Raw genomic sequence first — 24,162 nt, 5'->3', positions numbered from 1 at the left:
AATCACACCAACGAAGAACACCACAAGCAAATCGCGTAGAAATCGCAAAACGAATATATAATCACCAATCAATTGTTAAAAACCACCAAGGATCATAAAGGAATGATAGAAATAAGGTTTATCTGAGTGTAGGGTCGCATTAGGTCTGATAGGGTGAAAAAGGGCTGAAAGAATCGAGTTAAGGAGCTATTTATAGCAAAACAGCGAACCCTACAGTGCCGCGTCGCGCCCAAGATGTCTCAATCGCGCCCGTGATGGTGTATCACGACCGTGATGCTCCTGTCACGACCGTGATACACCCCCTTCTTCCAAAAATATAAATTTTCTGGGCCTTAAGCCCAAGGTCGATCCACACGGCCCAAACCGCACTCAAAACAAGCTCAAACATCGAAATAACTTTTTTGCAACCCAAACCAAAGTTCAAAGGAACTAAACCACCAAACATCAACCCAAAACACATTGAAAAACTCATCGTAACAAGCCGGAAAAATACGGGGTGTTACATTCTCCCCAACTTAAAAACAAAATCGTCCTCGATTTTAACACAACATAAACAAAGCACAAAACACGATATACGCGCACAAGGCAACCAAAGTAAAACATATAACACAAATTCAAAGTACTAAAATTAGCATCGAATATTTGAAGCAATGCGAAACCCAACGTACCTCAAGAAAAGAAAGATAACAATTCCACATAATGGACTCCGTCCCCTAAGTATACTCTCCAACTATATATCCGAATTTAAACTGAAACCATAGGCATACTTCCACTCATCAACCTACGCACTTGCATAACCACAACTCGACAAGTTGTACCTCGAATGATAACTCAAATCACCACTTACATAAAACAACAACCCAAATTTTCACACCACGTATAAGCAAAATTAAAAATTCGACAGTTCAGTACTCCAACTATTACTTGATTAAACAAAATATAAACCTCCAAGATTTTTCAACTATAAACATTAACATTCTCACAAGGAAGGTTACTAAACTCATTCGATTTCAAACAGCTATCAAGACAACCTTGACAAGGTGCAAGGACAAGCCCGAAACTCAAATCGCAATTCTTACAATATCAAAATCTAACACTTTAAATGAAAACCTCAAAATCCCCATTAATAACATCATGCAATACTCGTCACCTACTTAACATCTCTACACCTAATATCCCATATCAAAGATATAAATAAACTCGTTATATCAAACGAACAGTCTAGTCCAAAATTAACTAGATAAGGTTCTCGCCAATATAAATCAGCCAACTTTAACGCATCATGAAAATTGAGTTGTACACACGACAAGGACTAAGCTCGACAAGACCATCAATCTTAACGAATCAATAAACACGTACACACCTACCGACAATCCAAAAATATATCACTTTAATCTATGATGACGAAATCTCCAAGTTACATACAAACCGACCCATTCAGAAAGATTCTTCCACTCATACCAAGAAAGCATACAGCCCGAAGTTACCTAAATTAATTAAATACAACATACATACCAATTTTGTTTCACAAACTAAATCTATGCCGCACACAAAAGGTTAAACAACCAAACAAAACGATATCAAATTTTCAACAACAAAAATTCACAACCAACAGTATCGATCAACCAACCTTTATTGTCGAAACCTACTCATCACGATTTCTCGAATTAGCTAACTCATAAATCCGAGCCAAACTGAAATTCTCAAAATTGTTTCACCAAATATTACAGTAACCTTGCTAACAAGAGTTCACCTAAATCACATTCACCAGTAATCGGATCATTTGTTATGCTCAAAACCAAACTTATAGGTAAATAATTCAGATCACAAAACGTTACAACTTCCCACTTCTCTTTAAAAGAATTTAATATCTTATAACTCCTTTTTTATTTAAAAACAAAATACTATTACTGTTGGGAAAACTCCAGTTTTGAGAACACATTAAAATTTTCAAAACATTCGTATTTGAATTTACAGTTACACCTTACTTTCAAATAATTTTTCAAATCCATAAAACCGTTCAACTAACAATTTTTTTTCCTCTTTAATTCGAACTTGATAAAATTTTATCCTTTGTCAAAATGGGAAAATAAATTTATATTGAAAATATCCTCGCTCGCACAATATTCTATTTGAGTATACCAAAATGTTTAAACAAAATCGAACATGTAAAAACCAAACTTCTTTTAAAATCACAATATATACACGCACATGGAGCATAACCAAATCCCCTAATCCAACAACTCTCAAATCACAACTCGGAAGTTAGCACGTACGCCTTCCAATCTGACCTCCAAATCCTATCATACTTATTACAACAATAATTCGAGTGCAATTTACTACTTCCTACGAAACACAAAATTATGATACTACAAACCGATCAATCATAACGTATTCGTCCTCAATTCAGCACCATCATCAAAGAGTATTTGTCTAACTACCTTTCGGTAAAATTTCAAACCATTTGAAATTCATCCACTTCATAAATACATTTATCCCAAGGTGACTCGCGAGTTCGTTTCAAAATATTTTTCTCAAAAACACTTTATTGCAAAATCCACTTTACATAATTGTGCGCCAGGGTGATGACACCTCTCATCCCCAAAGAGTTGCATCCAACTCTAACCATTTCAATGCACGTGATGCATGTACTACTATGCAAGTACCAATAATTTTTTTTGAACATACTCAGTGCTCAATGCAATATCCTATTCGTGACATACAAAAATGCATGTTCATGATATGTCTGGGCACAAATACGTGATAAAAATATTTCAAATACTTTCACAAATTTTCATTTGAAATCAATTTCTCAATAACCCATTTTCTAGACATTACACTCTGTGATATGTGCATTCGATACCCTCAAAACCATTTCTCAAACTCCTTACTTGCAATCTACCAAATCATATGATACTAACATAACAATTTAAACCGATAACTATTATAAAATCTCTTATGCGACAATAAACTCCCACTAAGCTTAAATTTAACTCAAAGAAAACAATACATCACATATATTTCTACAAAACAAACCACTAGTTCCCGCATCGCATCATCCAATCTTGATGAAAAACACTAGTGTATTATAAATACATTGAACTATCTCTTCCAATAAGAATTTCCAACATCCTTGTCCTGGATAATCAAAAACCACCAAAGAAACACTTTGTTCATCTTACTAATATCGAAACCTCAAGACCTCGACCAACAAAACAACATACCAAATCCAGCGTAATCTGAAACCGAAACTAAAGCAATACAGGGTCTAAACGAAGGTTCGACTCACAAATCAAAAGTAAACATCAAGGTTAGGCCAAAAGAATGCTTGAAAGAAATTACCCCACGTGCTACTCCGCACGACGAGGTAAAACAAAAACAATCAACATAGTCCAACCCAACATGCGAGGTATACAATGCAAATCAAAACCAAAAGATTACAAATTATACAACCATAAACCAACCAATCATGTCATTAAGGAAAATAATCATAACATGCTTAAAAGACAAAATCAAGACATGTTACAACAAGCTTTCGAATCTCCGTAACAAAATCAATCTATAAAATATATCATCTTTCAAAAGTACGTATCAAAATTCATTTTGAAGTTTAAAGTCAACCAGAAGAGTTCCAAATTTAGTTGAGTCCCACGGTTAAAAACAAAATCAATATCCGAAGATATCTCCTCAATTAAATCAATTGCTTTAAAATTTCTAAAGTATCTCAATCCATAAAACCATCGAGTTAGCCGAGTCATTACAACTACCAAGCTCAACTCCCAAATTTGGGTAACCCCTATCAAACCCGAAATAACCTTTTATAAAACGTATTCAAAACATTTGTAAATTCAAAAAACATTTTAATAAAAACACAATATTTTCAAAATAAGAGCTCAAGCAACCTAAGTATCAAAAATTAAAAGCATTTGAAAAAACATAAGAGAGAAAATCTTTGATATAAAATAATCATTCTGTAAGCACCTAAGCAAGCAAACAAAATTACCAAGCATATGACCAAACGACGCTTCAAACGTCGACATGCCACAACATGGTAAAATAACAGCCACAAATATTGAATTTTCTATACGGTGATAATATTGTTTTTGAAAACAACTGTTTGTCAACACCAAGTCAAACGTAAGATTCTGAGATACGAGAAATTGTTCTTACTTGAAAAGTATTTAAAAATCACACACATATTTTTTTTTTTACGATAGACTTCTCTTCCGATTCTCGTGTCAAAACACAAATCAAATCGAAATAGTTTTCTCAATAAAACCATGAAACCAACGCGTGACCAGACAACGTGTAGCCACAACACAAACTTAAAGATTTATCACAAAAATCCTTTAAAAACCAGATATGGCCAACGCCTAACGTATCATAGTACGTGCCAGCCTATTTGGCACACAACCACACAGCAAAACCAAACTATGCTCACCTACAAGGTGAAAACAATCCAATTATAATCAAAATCATCGAAGGCGCAAAAGCCAAGAACTAATCACCCAAGGTAAAAATCATATAACGAACAACATCGTAGAAAGCATCACCCTAAGTGGACACCATATAAGGCACAACAGTCAACCAAAACGTCACCCGAAGTAAACACCATATAAGGTGCAAAAGCCGACAAAAATATCACCCAATGTATATCTCATATATGGCACAACAGCCAACAAAAATCGCTCAAAGTATATCTCATATATGGCACAACAGCCAACAAGTCAGCCAATATATAAGCAGTAAACATTCCAAAGCAAGGCATCAGTAACACATAAGACCGACACTCAACATCCCTATAGATGAAGGTAGGCAGTTTTGAAAACAAATGATGACGTTTCAAAGACAAGACTTGAATCCTAATTCCGCAGTAGATCCTATGACACAACAACAACACTTAACATACCTCAAAGCGATAAACACATAACATGCAATTATTTGGCCTTAGTTCGAAACTAAAGCTCTGATACCAACTTTGTCACGACCCATTTTCATGAATCGCGACCGGCGCTAGGGTATGGGTAATGTAGTACCGAAACCCGTAGCTAGCCTTCCATTTATCACATAAACACATAAACCTGCAGAAAACCAATACTCGGGGGCAACCGAGACTTCAGCCTAAAACTAACAGTTATAATATTCAACAGTTATATAACATGCTTAATCAATTCCGAGCCTAAAATAGGTTTATCATCAACCAATGTAAATAATATAACATGCCAAAGCAATAAAAATCAGTCGAACCAATCCGACAAAAATATAATAATAATAAAGACGTCTAGTTACTATTGCGGTCTAAGAATAAAACAGTTTTATAATTTTATTAAAATAAAAGAAACCTCCGAGGAAAAGTAAATGCGGAGATCACCAGACTCTCTCAGATCATAACCCTGGGGAAAATTGGGAAAACAACGGGGTCAGATATACTGAGATGAGTTTATACCACTATCTACATTTATTAAGTGGAAAACCTTTAAAACCGTTTAAAACGTTTAAATACGATATTACGAATAATAGTTGGAACCCTAATCCACAATTCTAAATAATAAACATAATCCAACAGGTCTGGTCCCGAGAGCTGAGCTACACCGAGTTACCACTGACCACACTTATACCAGAGTCCCGAGAGCCGAACTACACCGAGTTACTCTACTTGGTCCCGAGAGCTATGCTCACACCGAGTTACCACATTACCATAATTATCTTTCCCAGATCATTACCGGTGCGCACGCAGTCCTAATGATGCCCATTAGGTAGCATGTTCCAACTAAGAGCCATAATACAAAAACAGTTCGAAATATACGTACTGTACATATACTTAATATTAAAATAGCAATTTACTTAATAAAGCGGTAAATAGCAAGTACAAACTCACTGCTTGCTTATCCACGTGAATCTTGGCAAACAGCTAACCCTGCGTAGACTCCGTAACACGAGCAGTCGACGGGTCTAAAACATTATATAAGTTAAAATCTGATCAACCCCTAACTCTAAGATTACTAGACACCACGTAGGACTAGCATTTCAAAACACAACCAAGGTACAACCAAAGTATCCATACAAACCAAATAACAAAATTAGGCAAGTTAAGCTTAGGTGAGTTCTTATCTTTTAAAACGAAATCAAAGTTCTTAAATACTTATATAGTCCTTTCAAAATCCAAGAGTTTTCCCAAAGTAGTGTGCTAGCCTTAACTGTAGTATAGCTCAACACAACATGTCGGGCGACACAAGTCTAACCCGACCCAACCATAAGCCAAAGTAAAACCATAGTAAATCTGATCCTTAAATAAAACTAAGTTTAAAATAAGAACTCATTCCCTAACTTAATAATGCCAAAATCATGATAAGCAAATAAGCCAAATAACTTGCCAACACTTGGCAAGTAACACCCAAAGTACATACACTTAAATACACCACTTAAATGGAATCAAAAGATTTAACGCCTTTCAAGTTTCATCTTGAACCTAAAATAGTTTAGCCAAAACAATACACACAATATAACACCTTACATGCCTTTAACCAAATTGTTTAACCCAACAACCTAAGATGAAACTAATATTTTTATATGTGTTCAAAACCGTTTTATAAACAAAGTTTCCAGCCATTAACAATTTGATAAAACCAAAATTAAGCCAAAGCACTCAAATAATCAAACATGGCAATTTTGCCGAAAATTGCCTAAACTAGCCAAACGATTCAAAACCAATAATCGACAAACCAAAGTATGTTATTACTGATTTAAAACCTTTAAAACATCACTTAGAATATATTATATCAGTAGGTATAGCATTTGAAACCATTTTGCAATTATAGCGTTTAACTTTCATAAAATTGTCAATTTCGCAAATCGTAGAGATTTTTACAAAATAGATCAAACCCAATTCTCACTTCTAGATCTTAAATCATTAGATCATTAGCCATTGTAGCACAAACACATAATATCCCAAATAACTCAGATTCAACACTTTAACAAATCATTAAACGAATCAATTTCATACAAACCTAGAATTAGCCAATTCGTTGTTTAAATCATGCAAATCCAATTCCAATCATAATACATCATCATATTATAATCATATTAAAATCCATTTAAAACATATTATTCAAATCCATTTAAAACATATTATTCAAATCATAAATCTCAGACCATTGAAAAATAAGTTCCAAACTCCAAAACACCCTAAATCATGCCATTCTACGCAAAACACATGACAACGATTCACCAATACATAAGAGATTGAAATCATTACCTTAGAATGAAGAATAACAAGATTAAATAAGTATTAAACCCTAGGGAAGGGTCTGGACAAGAAGCAACAAGAGTCACAATCACACCAACGAAGAACACCACAAGCAAATCGCGTAGAAATCGCAAAACGAATATATAATCACCAATCAATTGTTAAAAACCACCAAGGATCATAAAGGAATGATAGAAATAGGGTTTATCTGAGTGTAGGGTCGCATTAGGTCTGATAGGGTGAAAAAGGGCTGAAAGAATCGAGTTAAGGAGCTATTTATAGCAAAACAGCGAACCCTACAGTGCCGCGTCGCGCCCAAGATGTCTCAATCGCGCCCGTGATGGTGTATCACGAACGTGATGCTCCTGTCACGACCGTGATACACCCCCTGCTTCCAAAAATATAAATTTTTGGGCCTTAAGCCCAAGGTCGATCCACACGGCCCAAACCGCACTCAAAACAAGCTCAAACATCGAAATAACTATTTTGCAACCCAAACCAAAGTTCAAAGGAACTAAACCACCAAACATCAACCCAAAACACATTGAAAAACTCATCGTAACAAGCCGGAAAAATACGGGGTGTTACAATGAAATGGTAAATATGAGTTTATATGTAATCTGTTTTTGATTTCGTATTTAAATTCTTTATCATTTAGTTTTTAATCAATTGTATGAACGTTATAGGAAACATCTGAAGTCATTGATGAAGAGCCACCTGAAATGAGGCTCTACAGTCAAGCACACCGTAAAAAAGACGGCTCATGGATTGACCCAGAAGCTGGAGATAAATACGTAAGTTCTTTTTTTATATATAGTTATCTAAACACAATTTTATAAAGTGTTATTAAAGCATATTTAATTAATTAGGAACAAATGGAAGCTATTCGCTCAAAAGCACTCGAGGAAGGCGTTGCAATTGATGGGAGGAAAATTCTACAAAAGGTTTTGGATATACTGAAGTCTGGTTATGCTCGTGGACTCGAATATGGAGCCAAACGGATAACAGCTAAAGAATCAGAGTTTGAAGCTCGTTTACAAGCAGAGAAGTTTGAGACTGAAAAAGCAAGTTAAATAACTAAATGACCAAATTCAAAATCAACAGGTGAAAATTGATAACATTTCTCAATCATATAGCAAACTCAAGCATCTTGTTCAACAAATGTTGAATGCAAAAGATGATGAGGAAATATCTATTGATGGCGACGAAACATGTATCGATGGCTGTGAAAAATCTCTTGATGACGAACCATCTAATGATTGGTATGTGACGGCTTACTTAAATATATTTTTTAATTCGTTACGCTTTTAAATTTTTTCTATAATTTGAAAATTATTCACTTAATTATGTCAGTTTGAAAATAAAAGTGTATATAATAAACGTATTTTTTTTCTTGCAGATTGGAATTGAATGAAAGAAGATGGACGTCTCCTATATCAAAAGTTAGGCCTAATTTAGTTTCTTTTCTTTATAGCAAATAGTTTACATGTTTCATACGATCGGTTATTTTAGTGTTATTAAAGACTTAATCATTGATAATTTTATGTAAAAATTGAATTGATTTTGTTTTTTATTCATTGATTTTAGCAACAAATTACCGTATTCAATTATTTTGGTATCGATAAAAATGGAAATAATAGCTTGTTGTGACAAATTAATTTTGTTACAGCTACCTAATAATAATGACAATTAATTTCGTCACGTAATGATAAATTTCTTCTTGTGATAAATTAAATTAGTCACCGTTAACAACTTATAATGACAACTAATTTCGTCACGTTATAATATATTATTTGTTGTGATAAATTATATTTGTTACCGATGACAAACTGTAATGACAATTAATTTCGTCACATTATGATAACTTACTTGTTGTGATAAATTATTTTTGTCACAGCTAACTAATTATAATGACAATTAATTTCGTCACGTTATGATAACTTACTTGTTGTGATAAATTAAATTTGTCACTGTTGACAAATTATAATGATAATTAATTTCGTCACGTTATGATAAATTACTTATTTTGATAAATTAAATTTGTCACCGTCGACAAATTATAATGACAATTAATTTTGTCACATTATCATTATATTACGTGTTGTGATAAATTAAATTTATCACAACTAACTAATTATTATGACAATTAATTTCGTCACGTTAAGTTAAATTACTTCTTATGATAAATTAAATTTATCACAACTACCTAATTATAATGACAATTAATCTCGTCACATTATGTTAAATTACTTGTTGTGATAAATTACATTTATCACAACTAATTAATTATTATGGCAATCAATTTCGTCACTTTATGATTGATTACTTATGATAAATATTTTTTTGTCACTTCACAATCTTTTTGTCACTAATAACTCGGCGTATGTGGTGACAAATGTATATTAATTGTGATAAATATGGTTTTATCACCATATAATTTTTTTGTCACTAATAACTCGGTGTATGTAGTGACAAATTTATATGAATTGTGATAAATATTTTTTTGTCATGTTATTAGCGTTTTGTCACTAGAAGTCGATGTATATTACGACAAATTTTGACAACATTGGATTACTTGTGATATACATTTTCGTCACAATAAATATGAATATGACAAAACAATTTTATCACAATAGAAAATTTATGGTGACAAACTATAAAATTGACTTATTGTGACTTGTTTGTTGTGACCAACAAAATTCGTCACAAAGTAGTCACAATAACGTTGTTGTGACAAATTTTGGGCTTAACATGATAAATTTTATTCGTCACAAGAAGCCAAATTTTTTGTAGTGTCTGCTATACCAAATATCTAGTATATACTATTTTTGGAAAGAGAGAAAGAGTTTATTTTATTTTTATATTTTTCCGTCTTAAGCACATTATTCAAAATATACATTATTCAAAATGTGGTTCGCCATATTTAACCTTTCTAAATTTTTCATCGTATAATCAAGGCATTTCTTCCGTAAAAAACGACGTCTTTTGGCCTTTTTAAATGACTAAAACGATATTAAATACGGCATTTGGGCGGTAAACTGCTAAAAAAATAAAATAGTAGACTTTTTTATACAAAAAATGAATTATTTATGCAAGTGTTAAATGATGTACTTGAATTACAATAAACTCTAAAGATTCAAATTTTATATATAAATAATCTTAAATTTTTTGTCTTTATATGAATATGTGAAAAACTCTTGATTTCATTATGCTTATCTTACTTAACAAAATTAACAAGTGATTTTATTAATTGTTTAATATCTACACTAGATTTGATAAACAAAAAATATTACCAATTTAAGAAAGTAATCTTTTTAGAATAAAATTATTAAAAGTAAGATTTAGTTATAATCACAATAAATGCTAAATTTAGAATTAAATAAACATTAAATCTTATATTAGTGATCATTTTTTTAAGAGAATCCAATCACATTAAAAGAGTTAGATACTCGAGTGCAATCATAAAACCGATCATACTCTATATCATTCGTCCTTATATACCACTATCATCACAGAGTATATATCTAGATACATTTCGGTACAAACTTCAATTTTTTTTGAAATTCAACAACTTTAAAAGACGTTTATCAAAACGTGACTCGCGAGTTCCTTTTTAAAAAAACTTTTCAAAACTGATTTGTCGACAAAAACCATTTTACATAATTATGCGTCAGAATGACGACGACTCTCATTTCCAAAGAGTTGCATCCAACCCTATCATTCTAATGTCGTGATGTATGTTCTATTTTGGCATGAATCAATTTATTATTTTCTTTATATTAGTGAGCATTAATCGTGTCAAATATAATTATATATGTGGCATGTCTGAGCATAATTACGTGTTAAAATATTTCAAATATTAAAACAAAACAATTTCATATTTGAAATCAAAACATTGAGAAAACATTTTCTAGACATTTTAATCCATGAGAAGTGCACTCGAAACCTCGAAATATTTCTCGATCCTCATAATATTTAATCATAAATTAAACCGTATGATAAAACTTTGAAAAATACAATCGAATAATTAAATATATTTAACTTACCTTAAATCAAAAAAAAATTACTACTTAAAAATAAATAATAACTCGTCGCATAGTCTTTCTTGCCGCCGCGAGACTGTCCAGCTACCGACTTTCCCTCATCACGTGCTTGACGACTGTTCACTTCTTGATCAACCCTCGGTGTCCCCGCACCATCTTCGTTACCATTCATCCTATTTTCTCTTTCCCGTTGAGCTGCATTCTGAGACATCATATCTTTCTCTTTCTCCTATGTTGCGCAAATCACAGTCGTGATATGTGAGTTGACCAATTTCATCAAACTAGCATACTCCAATCCAAGACCAAAACTACACCGAACATTAACCTCCACAAAATCCGCCATCGGCTCGGTTATGGCACCGTTCAGCCCAGTGAAATTGTTGGTGTATTCTGCCACTATGCGATCACCCCTAGAGACTCTAAATCTTTCCTCAAAACATCCAACCGATGGTCATCCTAATCCTCCAATTGTTTAACCTTGGTAACTTGATCCTAAGCACCCTACGCTGAAACCTCAACTCAAAGAAAGTATCCCTGCGCGCCGATATATTCTCCCGATGTTTAGCTAAGTTCAAACCAATGTATCTTCCTCACAGACCACCATTGGTCTCTTGTCCAGAACCATCCAACTATTCCGACAGGTCACTCTCAATCTCCACTACATCATTCCTCAAATGATCCTAATCCTTGTAAATCGATGCACCAATCCCACCACTACCAGATCTCGGCATCCTAAAAACCAAAATGAAGGTCAACACTACGGTTTGACTCACAACAACACATATCACCATAAATGAGACTACGCCAAAACAATCTTGCATGCTATCCACACAACACAACAATAAAGATCGAACAACAAGCATGCATATCTCAAATCAAACATGCGAGGCATATAAGAATAACACCATGTAATCAGGTTATGACTCTCACACAACCCTGAACCACATATGTATGCCTTTCCCCGCAATATCAACCCAACATATAACAAATTATAACATGTGATCGTTTAACATGTTATCACTGAAAACGAATTTGCAACATTTTATTAAACCATCATGTTACTGATAGGAGTAGAATACTCCTATGTGTTTGAGTTGCTTTTACTACACTTTCTTGTAGTTTATTGTGCATTTTGAGGTGTTTGTGTGCCTTATTGCATGTGTGAGATTTTAAGGGACAAGGGAGCGTTTTGGAGCACTTTTGGTTCAAAAGTGTGAAGAATCAACGAACCGACGAAGGAGAAAAGTCTTAAAGCAAAGAATCGAAGCGATAATGCTTGAAAAGGCCATGTCTCGATCGAGACTATCACTTATGGAAGTGTCTCGATCGAGACTAGGCCAGGATTTTAGGCAGAGGGTTTTGGAGGCTTGGTCTACTTAAGAACTCAACTTTGCAAACACTTGTACTCTTAACCATTGATTCGATTATAAGCTTTTAACTTGATAATCATATCGTATTAACTTGATAACCTCTTTCTTAGTTCTATGGTTCATCTTTTATACTTAATCAGAGAGTCCTCGATAATTTTTCAATATTTGGTCAAGTTAGAATCGAATGCACGGGTCGAGGGAGGGAGAAAGTGCCCTATATGATCTTTCTTCCAGCTGTGCAACCGCACAGTTAGCACTATGCGTTCGCAAAAATTTGCTAAGGTGTGCGTCTGCACAGCCTCAGAATTTTCATTTTGAACTGTTCCCGACGTGCCGGAACGCTCAAAACTCGATCTATCATCAATACCTAACTCAATACTATCCTTAAACGTCATAAAATCGATAAAACGACTAGGTTATAGCGTTTTCGATCCAACTGCAAACCCTTTTTCTAAAACAGCACGCAAAACCTTAATTCTCAACCCTAAAACAACAATCTTACCTTGACTTAAAGCTTCTGGATGATAGAGGATCGATTTCTTAATTCAACGACGCAAGAATTGCTCAATTCCGATACGAAACATAAAAACCCTAGCCTTGCGATGGTTTGCGGTGAAGAAGATGTACTTGTTCTGGATTGTGTTCTAAACTTAATTCATATACAATGCTTTTGTCACGACCCAAATTATTAAACCGCGACCGGCGCTAGGGAATGGGAGTGGTAGCTCCAAAACCTGTAGCAAGCCTAAAACTACAATAAATATGTCGCTTTTCAAAATATATTTTTATTCATAAAATAATTTCATAATACATGTGACCCCATTTATAAAAGCATCAGAGTTAAAACGCTTAAATATAATTACATGGTCAAACAAACTCTAGTCTAATGCGGACTTCTAGAACAACGATCTTTATTTCAAATCTTGCATAAAGTGACTCCCGAGGAATGAAAACTTCGGAAGCTTACTTCTTCAGATCATAACTTACTAAACCTGAAAAATTTGGAGGAACAACGGGGTTAGTATAAAACCGAGTGAGTACAAAATATTACAAGTAAATATTACATAAAGGGTGAAAACATTTTAAATACATTTTATGTAAAATAAAGTCTTTTCAAATCATACTTAAGATAAAGATAATTCATACCAAAACTCTTACTTCATTTAAACTCACATACCGTATACCTTCAAAACTATCATATAAGTATTTCGTTCTTTATTCGTGTTCGATATCTTTCGTTTCTAGTTACATTTCTTTAACTTTATTTTCCTGACATCGATAGCAACGCCAACTGATGTATACGTATACCTGACATCGATAGCAAAGACAACCGATGTATTACAATTACCTGACATCGATAGCAAAGCCAACCGATGTATTTCGATCACCTGACATCGATAGCAAAGCCAACTGATGCATCTTATTTCTCCTGTCATGATTATTGTTTACATAATTGGTTCTCAGTACTTTCTGTTTGACTTTTATTTTCATATGAGTCCCGAGAACTTTTATTGAATGCTAGTGAGATGCAGGTTTTGGGATAATCCTACCGGGACACCTCGTGTCTCAGAACGTATTATGGAGTATATAACAGCACAACTTTTTTGTTGCTTTTGTTGACTGTTCCGGTACTTTATTTCTAGTTATATTGATCTGTATTTGGACCATGACATGCACAATACAATCTACAAGCATACATCCATAACACACGCACGTATGGGTATTCATTATAATTAATAGTACGTATAGGAACGTACTATATTTCCTTACTTGTTTATTGTTCAATATTGGATATTATGTATTATGCTTGGTTTATCCTTTATCGATATTCGATTATTATATTTACTTCGCCCTTTCCCCGTACTTTTAATACTTGAATTATCTATCATATAATTATGATATTCTTAAAATGACATATTTTTGGTAAACAAACATTTCAAAACATAAATAGCATAATACTTTTCAACATACCAAACAACATACGATCCAAACATAAAGTATATTATTCATACAACCTTTAGTATATGAAAATACTTGGATTTATGAGTATCTACGAGTAATAAAGTGTACTCATAGTAAACGCTATCCACCACAGCTATATATAAATATGTTGATTGATTCCCCCGAATACTTGAACTCGTTAATCTCGTAGTTCGTTGAGTCAACAGTTACATCATAGTATCATAATGGTTTAATTCATAAATGCAAACTTACTATGAAACCCTAGGTCTAGGACTAAACCAGAAATTATGTTTTCTTGTTCCACTTTACTTTAAGGATTTCATACACTTTCGAGATTTAAAATCCTAATTATTCTTAATCCAAGACTTCTTTGATTATCCCTTTAATCCATTCAAATCACCCTCGAGTGTACGATGCCACCATGGGTCAAAAACGTCAAGGAGTTGCCAAACAAAATACTTATATGGCGACATAACAGACTGTGCGCTCGCACGGTCTGCTTGTGCGTTCTCACGGGCCTCGTGTGCGTTCGCACAGTCCTCATAAGGAAGACTGTGCGTTCGCGCACAGTGGTTGTGCGCTTGCACAGCTTCTCTGTGCAGCGTACAGCCCTAAAACCTTCCTCTCGGGCCAAAACTGTCCTACTACAACGCCGAATTCCGCTATCGGAATGGGTTTAACATGCATATCAATCCAAATTACATCAAAAACGTCAAAAGTAATTTAGTTCCGTACTTAACTAATATACACAAACAGCCCATGAACGTAATAAAATCCCCCAAAATCAGATTCCTCACCTTGATTTTAATCTCTTAGATGATAGAGGATCAAATTCCTGAAAGATTGGAGAAAGAATCGTTGAATTTGGTGAAGGAATGAAGAAACCCTAAATTTTATACGTTTAGGTCGAGCAAAAATGATGATTTGATCTGATTTCACGAAATTGGGGCTATTTATACCCCTGCTGCCGACCTAGTAAGTGTGCGTTCACACACATTGAGTGTGCGTTCGCACACTCCTTAAATTTCAGGGTGTGCGTTCGCACACTACTCAAAACTTGCCAGATTAAAATTTCCAACAGTCGGTTTATAGATTTACCTCTTAGGAACGCCTCTGTCAAATTTCATCTCGATCCAATGGTTCAATTGGGAGAGATCGTCGTTTTACTAAACAGTGTCAGTGTGTAGGCAGCACCTGCGCACTGTCCTGAAAACTTCTTAAAACTGCATCGAAATGATTTCGAATCAACTCTAACTTGAACACTCACCATGCCACTTCATACATGACTCGTACATATTCATCTCATCTTAAGAATTTACAGAATTCCATTCTATCCGTGGTCCATATAACTTTGATTTCACTTAACACTTTATATATCACACGTGCCATGAGAAGATGCTGACAATTCACACGTCATACGTCAACAATTGACGTCATAGAGGTATGGGGGATTACAGCTTTGTATACTTTGGCAAATTTTTTCTTTTGGTTCTTCAATTCCTTAATTAATACAATTAATCCTTTTATCTTTTCTTTTAACCAAAGTGGTCAATTATACACTTTAACCCAATTACTTACCTATTATTCATACCCGAATAAATAAAACGACTTCATAACTTATAATCCCTGTCGATAATCTTTTAAATATAATTCTCGAGTATTAATATAATAATTATTAATTCAGGACTTTAAACTTTATTTATAACATTTCTCTTAGAATTTCCCTAGCCCCGATTTCACTTCTTTTATCAAATTCCAACATTCCAATTTCCTTATTAAAATCTTAAAACCGACCTACTTGAGACTTATTTCATTTTGCTATGTCGATAATCCTTTAATCTCATCATTTCAGCCATTCTAAACAAGATGTGTAGTCCGCTTTGACGACTTTAAACTTATGGGGCATTACCATACATAAGAAGTTTAATTCGTAATGGAAGTGAAAAGGTTCATTTGTTCAATTTTCAGAATATTAAAATATGCGTCACGGCAAGAATTGGGGATAAGGCGAGCAATAAGACAATCCATAGCAAAAGATAATCAGAATAATCGAGCACCTATAGTAAAACGTTTTCAGCTCGAGCAGTAGAGACCAAACATGAAAGAACATGCCAAAAGCATCCTCTACTCGTACACCAAATCTAGATGGAGACAAACTTTGGATCAAGCTATATCGTACATGATGAGGATCGAGATTGAAAAGTAAAAAAAAGGCCCATGTGAAACAAGGGTGGCAGAATTCTTGCATATCGGTTTCCCTGTAACTTGAGCAATTAGGGATGAACCTTTTCCAACTATGTGTCAAATCCCAATTAGATAACAATGATGGAGAGGGTAACCCAATGACCCATCTGATATGTTTTCAGGTAACCATGAAAGTGTAAAGCGTATATGAGACATCAATGTGTAAATATATTTGACAACTTTGGAAGGGTTGACAAGTCTAAAAGAAGATTTGCTCAACAATTCTAATGAATTGGTTATAACAATCATGACACCCTTCGCCTCTAGCATATAAAGAAAGAGGAAGTCCAGTGACTTAAAAACAATGCTATTATAAGCCATATAAAGGTCTAAAAAAGTTCGTGACACGATTCAATGAACATGTAATAACAATTAAGGATTTAAACGATGACATGAAAATTGAAATAATGAAATAGAACTCCACTATGATGGCTTTCAAAGATAACTTGATCAAAAACCCGGTAAAGAGCTACACTAAGTTGATGGACATAGTGTAAAATTACATTAACATTGATGACGAGAGAAAAAGAAAGATCGCAAGCTCCACGGGCTACTGTGAGATGCAGAAGAAGTTTAATTCTTAATGGAAGTGAAAAGGTTCATTTGTTCAATTTTCAGAATATTAAGAGCCGAGTCACGGCAAGTTTGAGTTTAAATTTTTAAGTACTCTTTGAGATAGAATTAAAGGGTGTATATGTATATTTTTCCATTAACTGGTATAGGGGTGAGCATTAAACGGTTAAAACTGAATAACCGAACTGAATCAAATTAACCAAACAAAAATATAAATTCAAAATTATTCGGTTTTTTGTCACAAAAATTAGAAATTCGGTTATTCGGTTTGGTTTTTGATTTTTGTTGACAAAATACTGCAAGCGTTCAGTGTCAACTCGTAATATAAACTGTAAAGTCCGGATATCGTACCCACAAGGAAAGCTACTAAAGACAACCAATTAGGAGACTCGATTTGGATAGTTAGCAAGATAATTTGAATGATGTAATTAAACTAAATAGACTAAATAAACTAAAAACAATAATAATAACTAAAATAGACTAAAACTTGAATTTAATAAGCTGAAATTAAACTAAGAAGAAACTATGAGAAGGAAATCAGGGATTACTAACTATACTTATGTTATTCAATAAATTGGTTATGGATTTAGTTTTAACTGCAGTTCAGGCTATTCTAAACCACCTATATCGCTCTCTCAAGTCGCTACAGGCAAAAACGCACACACACCAACTAATAGACAAATCACTCACTCTCGTGTTATAATCAACCTAATTAATTAATCAAATGGCGTTTATTAAGCAAACCCTAAGAACACGTAATCATCAATTCACTCTCGCGTAATTAATTCCTACGTTGTTAATTGTTGTGGTCTATCTCAATTTAGCTCTCTCGAGTCAAAACCAAAACACAAGGCAATAGTCTAGTTGATCAGATTAAACTAAGCATTAAGAACACAATTAACATACAATTTGAACAATAATCCATAAATCCAATTCAATTAAATAAACATAATTCAGTTAATAATCCCCAATTAAGGGTTTAGCTACTCATTATCAAAGATAATTCAACAATAAAATCAATAGAATTCATAATGGAAAAGATAACAATGATATAGATCTCTCTAAAATAACTGTACCTTAGTCGCAATAGATTCCACAATAATAATGAAGAATAATCCAGAAAATTCAACAAGAAAACGATGAACGAAACTTGAAATAAGCTAATCTAATGTTTAGGTCTAATACAATGATAAGCCAACCCTAATTATGATGTAAAAAGTGCTATTTATATGTCTTCCTCCTTAGCTACTGACTTTAGGTCGAATTCCTATGAAAACCCAGAAACGTCCTTGAATTTGGTGAAGATCGGTGACATGTCGGGGTATTTTTGTCCAATTTTCGTCAATTTCTGCCGTCATGTGCGCCCGCATACTAGAACTACGCGCCCGCACAATCCTATGTATGCGCCCGCATAACAGCTAAACGCGCCCGCACATCTAAATGTTGCATTCTTCAGATTCTGAACAAGTATGCGCCCTCTTACAAGTTTTATGCGCCCGCATACAAAAGATACGCGCCCGCATATCAAGTTTGTGCGCCCGCATACAACCTGATTTGCATCAGAAAATCAATCATTGATTCTGCAACTCAGCTCCGATTCATTCCAACGTCGAATAGCTTCTGAATTTCACCAATTTAGTCCCGATATCCTCAGTATACGCACATTTATCCTGAAAATCTCATAATGCTAATAAGATGACAAAACAACTTAAAAACATATAGAAATATGCATATATCAAACCATAAACGCACCTAAATATAGGAGTATCTCTACTCCTATCAATTTTGACAAAAAAATAACTATACTTACCGAACCGACGAATTTCAAAACTACGTCTTTTTAAATTTTTATATATATACATTTACAATACCTCATCCAATAACTCCAGACCCAATAATCCATTCTTCTTTTTTTTTTCTATCGTCCCGCCATCCACTTCTTTTTTCCATTGTGTTTGATTTTTTTTTTTCTGTAATTCGTCAAGGCTTCAATTATAATACTGAATTTGATAATTGCTAGCATTATTTTATGTACTTTTCAATAATATATTAGACTTATATGTTTTTGTAGTTTTAGATTAAGAAAAGCTAAACTGTTAAATTTTTCCATCTTCTTTCTAATTGTTTTTTTTTTTTACAGAAACTAGGTTTTTTTTTTCTATAAATCATGCAAAAGAAATATTTCAGTTCCTGGCCGAACTGAACAGAACCATTTTTGGTTCAATTAAGTTTGGTTTTAACGTTATTTTGATCAATTCAGTTCGGAGACCAATTTTTTTAAAACTGAACGGTTTTAGATTTCAGTGCGGTTCAATGACAAATATGACCGTCGTTCACCCCTAAAAAGATAACACATCGTGTTTTTCGGACTTACGTAGAATACACGCGTGTAGTAAAGGGGAAAATGAGACAAACTACCAAGTTGAAGGTTTTATTAAAAATGACATTTTTGATATTTTGTTGTAAATTGAGGGGACAAATTGATCCTTTGTTCCTAAAAAACTTAATAATTTTATGCTTTCTAATATTTATAGTAATAAGATAGAAAATGATTATAATTTCATTCAAATAAATTTTAATGCTTAACTAGTAAAATGGCCAAGCGTTTCTTTGGCATATCATTCATAAAATGCAAATGTTAAATTAATAGAATTTTTAATTAAAATATTATTAATGAGCATACTATTTTATTTAAAATATGAAATATTATATTTCTAAAAATTAGTATTTTATTAAAATATAAGTATACACCTTAATTATTACTGTTTAAAAGGTGCATCAATAAATATGAATTCCACCGAGGTAGAAATGAACGAAAAAAAAACCTTTGAAATATGGAGATATATTATAAAATAATGTTAAAATAATTTAATTAATAAAAAATTATCTAAATTTTAATTTTAACAAAGAAAAATAGAATATTAATTATATAATGCAAAATAAAATTAATTTACAAAAATTATTAACTAATTGAATATTGAATATGTAAATATTATCTAAATTTTATAAGTATATAATATCATAAATTATAATCAATAGTTATACAATGATGATGGATTTTTTGTAATAGTTTATATTATGACACTGTTTAGATTGAGGAATTTTAGAAGAATAAAACTCATTGATTTGCACAATTTCAAACATTTCAGCGAAATGAATTGTTTAGTACGGAAAAAATGATGCGAGTATTTATGGATTTAAATTTCTTAATTCCCACCTCATGGGTACAAAAATTGAAATACATCATTTTTTATGAATTATGTTAACATCTAATTATTTCAAATATATCTCTATAAAATCATAAATTTATATTCATTTTAAACGGTGAAATTTACAAATCCAAAAACTACACATTTCATTAATTTAAAATCTATGAATTTAGTAAAATTTATGGATTTTTAAAACTTTCAATCCAACTGGTGTCTATATTATTTTATTAAAATTATTTAATTTAATTAATTTAATTATTTGAGCTTTTTTCCCATAAAACCAATATCTATTACGAAAAATAATTTTACATTTAAGTTGCAGTAAATAGCTAAATTTGTTATTAATTACATATAAATTAATAGCTACATCTTTTCAAGAATTTCTTATAATGATACAACATTAATTTTTAGACATAATTATGTTTTATACTTTCTTTGTATCAAAATTTTAAGTAAACTAAACTTTATAGAAAAAAATTATTTAATTTAATTTTTTATATGTGTCTTTTATATGGATTCTACTATTTATAAAAAAATTATAATTAATTTAATCTCCGTATATGTCTAATTTATCTATATTAATTAAAACCCACTAAGTTTAACCATTCAAATTTTTAGTTCAATAATTCAAATACTTAAAGTTACTTATTTTACCTCTTTATATATTTACTATTGGAGTGTATGTACTCTATGTTTATTAACATTATTAATTAATGTATCACTATAATATATGATATCTACTATAACTTGATATATTTATTTTTATATAAATTTAGTAATAAAAATTGAATATAATTTGTAGTAAATATAAGGGTTAATTGCAAACTAATACACGAACTTTACCCTAATTTGCAATTACAACACGAACTTTGAAACTTGGCAATTTAATACACCAACTTTCATTTTTTTGGCAAATTAGTACACCGACCAATCATACAACAACACGTGGCTTTATATGACAATGTCCACGTTAGCGTTTTTCCAGTTCGGTGTATCAATTCGCCAAAAAATGAAAATCGGTGTACCAATATGCCAAATTTTGAAGTTTGTGTTGTAATTGCAAATTAGGATAAAGTTTGTGTATTAATTTGCAATTAACCCTAAATATAATTATCTCTTTAAAATTTTACAAACATATGTTTAAAACTATAATTCCTTTATTAATTTTACACAATTCATTGTAAAAAAAAACTTTAAAATATTATCTACAAAATACAACAAATTTGTTTAATTATAATCATAATAATTTTTAATTTTATGAAATTTTAATAAACATAATTTTAAGTAAATATTATTGATATTTAATAATAATATTTAATTAAAAACATAATATATATATATAAGCACGGATGGGGGGGACAGGCAAATTTACTGATTATTCAGTTTATTACTAAATAATGGTTTTATAGTCATTAACTAATTAATTATTTAATTAATCACTAAACATATATTGTAATTAAAGTCTTAATTACAATAGATAGCTAAATTATCTCCAATTTAGTTTTTATTATGTAGAAAATAACTAAATTTTCTCCAGATTAGTAGGAATATCTATCTTTTAGTTTCATTGAACTACAAAATAAAAATACTGCATTTGGTCGATATATTATTATTTTAATTTCCATCTTATTATTTTTAAAGATATTATTAATAAAATTAAGTTAATTATTTAATTATAGTTATTATAAAATCAAAAGAAAAATAAATTCAGTATAAAAAAATGAGAAATTCACAAAAATACCATAAAAAATCCTTCATTTTCACCATATACAATAGTTTCACCATTTATTACAACTATACCATCTTTCCTTAAAATATTTCACCTATACCATTTGTGTTGACATCATCGTCTGAGCTGATGTCATCGTGCATCAGCAGGTGCACTTTGGTGCACCTGCTCAGTTAAACAAATGGCCCACGTGATAGAAACTAAACAAATAGCCCACGTGATAGAAACAAATGGCCCAGTTAAACAAAGTGCACCTGCTCACTTGTTTCTTATTTTTTTTTATTTTAAAAACTAATTAAGATTAATTTCAATTTCAATTTCAAAATATATATTTTAAATTTTAAAAGGAAAAAATTCGTAATTAATATAATTTTTTTAAAAATGTAATTTTATAAATTATTTATCAAATATATTATTTATATATTAAATACGGGTTTGAGGCATGAATAATATATTTTTTATTTATAAATTATATATTATTGATGTATCAAATATGTATAAAAAAATATATGTCATACATATAATAAAAAATTTCATTACGTCGTAAAAGTGTATCAATTATGTATAAAAAATATATATAATAAACTTAAAAAAATGTACAAAAAATAAGAAAAGGGTTTGAACATCGAATATGTACCAAAAATATATCAGAGATGCAAAATATTTGTATCGGAGATGATGTATCAAACATGTATCGAAAAAAATCGAATATGTATCTGATATGTATCAGAATCAAATATGTATCGGAAATGTATCAAATATATTTCACAAATTTATAAAATTTTAACCAATCATCCATCTATTTATACCAAAAATTACAAACTAATAATAATTGTATTAGAGATGTATAAAAATGTATTAGTTACATTACTACAATAAATGTATCAAAAGATATGATGATGTATCAAATGTGTATCGGAAAAAAAAATCAAATATGTATCTGATATGTATCAGAATCAAATATGTATCGAAAATGTATCAAATATTTATCACAAATTTATAAAATTTTGACCAATCATCCATCTATTTATACCAAAAATTACAATGATTGTATCAGCGATGTATCAAAAATGTATTTGTTATATTACTACAATAAATGTATCAAAAGATATATCAAATATGTATAAAAAATATATGTAGTAATACTAATCAAATAAACTAAAATTTTCAATATATAAAAACAATTGATCAAATTAGTCGGTTGATTAAATTAAATTGATAAAAGAATAAAAAAGGGTTTAAAAGATTGAACGATGTACCGAAAATGTATCAAATATGTATAACAAATGTATTAATTATGTATCGATGTTGTATTGAACATATATTCAAAATGTATTAAATATTTTTTTCAAATACCTTTTATATGTTTTGATTATTTTTTTGAAATTTATTCTTTACCTTTAGAATCATATTTGGTATGTAATTCAATCTTAACTGATGGGCTGAGAATATAATTAAATACATAAATAATAAGATTAAATTAAGATAAATGGAGCTCTGCAAAAGAGCATAACCAAATTAACTTCTATCACTAGCCAACTTTCCATTCTCCAACTAGCATCGATTAAACAACCACACACCATTATAATTTATAACCTGCCACCAAATAGGACACGGTAAATGTCATCTTCATCATCATCATCATTCATTTTTTTCTAGGGTTTATCCCTGTTCTTTCTAAGGGTTTATCCCTGTTCTTTCTTCTTGCTCCACCCTGGTCAATTGTTGCTACCCACTGTCCATCTCTCAATAATTCTTTTCCCTCTCAATTACTTTTCCATCTCAT

Source organism: Mercurialis annua, linkage group LG7 (genome assembly GCF_937616625.2).
Source record: "Mercurialis annua linkage group LG7, ddMerAnnu1.2, whole genome shotgun sequence".
NCBI classification, from domain to species: Eukaryota; Viridiplantae; Streptophyta; class Magnoliopsida; order Malpighiales; family Euphorbiaceae; genus Mercurialis; species Mercurialis annua.
Note: the sequence above shows the minus strand (reverse complement) of the source record.